Raw genomic sequence first — 2,231 nt, forward strand, 5'->3', positions numbered from 1 at the left:
CCAGAGCAGAGCGCAGCAGAGGGGCACAATCCCCCCTCGCCCTGCTGGCCACGCTGCTGGGGATGCAGCCCGTATCTCCCCGGGAGGCTCAGGCTGGGCAGCCAGGGTTCAACGGGGCTGTGCCTGACCAAGGGGCGACTGGCCTTGCTCCGAGGTTACACCACCTCAAGCCTGAAAAAAAACCTTATTTTCTGGCAACCTGGATGCCCCAAAGGGCTCTAGCTGAGAAGAAGAGGTGGGAGGATCCTGCACGGCTAATATCTCTTGGACACCCAAACCTTAGTGCTGGGAAAAGCCCTAAGTGAGAAAAAAATTGGGCAAAACCAGCAGCTACAGCGCTGTGAGCGCCCTCCCCCACGGACTCTGCGGAGATTCCCGCCGTACTTCGGCACCGGCTGGTGGGAATGTCCCATCGGAGCCTCCCTTACGTCCTTGCTGTCCCCGCCAGCGCCCCGAGCAGAGGGAAAGGCCAACTCCCCCGTGCAGAGCCCATATGCTGCAGGTCCCTTCGGTGCCTCTCGCCTCTTTTCCCCCAGGAAGGGCATTGCTGGTGGGGTCCGTGGCGAGGTGACCACTGGTGACCGACATCGTGCCCCTCTTCCCCCCGGCACTTTCCTATTTTGGGCTGGGGGACAAAGCAACAAGCCTGAGTCCGTCTGCTCACCCACCGGTACCTGACTCCAAAAGCCTTTTTCTTTTCCTCGTTTCCTTTTTCTTCCAAGACCGGAGTGTTTCAACGCAAAACCCCCCATATATGCTTCGCTCTTAACTCCTTTTCCTGTAAAAATACTTGTCTTATCTCTCGACTTTCCCTTCTGCGAGTGGGCCGCCATAAATTATGGCAGGCAGACGGCTCTGGAAAGCACTTCCAGGGCTATTCGCTGCGGATTTCTCTCCGCCTTCGGCTGTTCTTAATAAATGGTGCCCAGACCATAACAGAAGAAAGAGGAGGAATGCGCCTTGGATTGGATTTTTGTGAGAGGCAGCGAAGGAGTTTCCCATGGGAACGCCAATCTGCAAAGCTGCGTTTTGCCACATCCCCAAAGAAGTTAAGAAGTTGTTTGGGGTTATTTTTTCCTTTCCCCGGCCTTGTTTTTTCTTTTCTTTCCCCATGAGCTATCCATCAGGGTGAAAATTTGCCTTCATAACTGTGTCACTCGGCTACTCCCATGCTTCCCTGACCCCCCCCTTGGGCATCGCCGCTGCCGGGGTGGCTCAGGGGGGAGGGACCACCTCGAGACAGGCTGCGGGACACCTTGCTGTGGGACGGCCGTGCCACAGGGGCAACTTGCTAGCTGGGTTAGAGAGAGATGAAGTGTTCCTGCAGATGACAAGAGCATCCACAATAAGAATATGAAATATTGAAAAGCCTCCGGGGTTTTAAGAGCCTTGCACTTCACGGCTTGGCTTGTCTCTCTCCCCGGGGACCATCCGCACATCCCAAAAGACGCATCCTCACCTCTGTGCCCAGCAAAATCATGGAGCAGATCCTCCTGGAAACTCTGCTAAGGCACACAGAAAACAAGGAGGTGATTGGTGACAGCCAGCATGGCTTCACCAAGGGCAAGTCATGCCTGACAAATTTGGTGGCCTTCTACGAAGGGGTTACAGTGGCAGTGGACAAGGGAAGGGCAACTGATGTCATCTACCTGGACTTATGCAAAGCATTCGACACCATCCCACACAATATCCTGGTCTCTAAATTGAAGATGTGGATTCGACAAATGGACCGCTTGGTGGATGAAGAACTGGCTGGACGGTTGCACTCAAAGAGTTGCGGTCAACGCCTCAATGTCCAAGTGGAGACCAGTGATGAGTGGTATTCCTCAGGGGTTGGTACTGGGACCTGTACTGCTCTACATCTTTGTCGGCGACATGGACAGTGACGTTGAGTGCACCCTCAGCAAGTCTGGCGATGATACCAAGCTGTGTGGCGAGGCAGACACGCTGGAGGGGAGGGCTGCCATCCAGAGGGACCTGGACAGGCTGGAGAGGTGGGTCCATCCCAACCTCATGAAGTTCAACAAGGCCAAGTGCAAGGTCCTGCACGTGGGTCGGGGCAATCCCCAGCACAACTCCAGGCTGGGCGGGGAATGGCTGGAGAGCAGCCCTGAGGAGAAGACCTGGGGGTGTTGGTGGATGAGAAGTTCAACAAGAGCCAGCAATGTGCTATCGCAGCCCAGAAGGCCAACTGGATCCTGGGCTGCATCAGAAGAAGTGTGGCCAGCAGG

This window comes from Charadrius vociferus, unplaced genomic scaffold, assembly GCF_000708025.1.
Source record: "Charadrius vociferus isolate BGI_N301 unplaced genomic scaffold, ASM70802v2 scaffold384, whole genome shotgun sequence".
NCBI lineage: Eukaryota > Metazoa > Chordata > Aves > Charadriiformes > Charadriidae > Charadrius > Charadrius vociferus.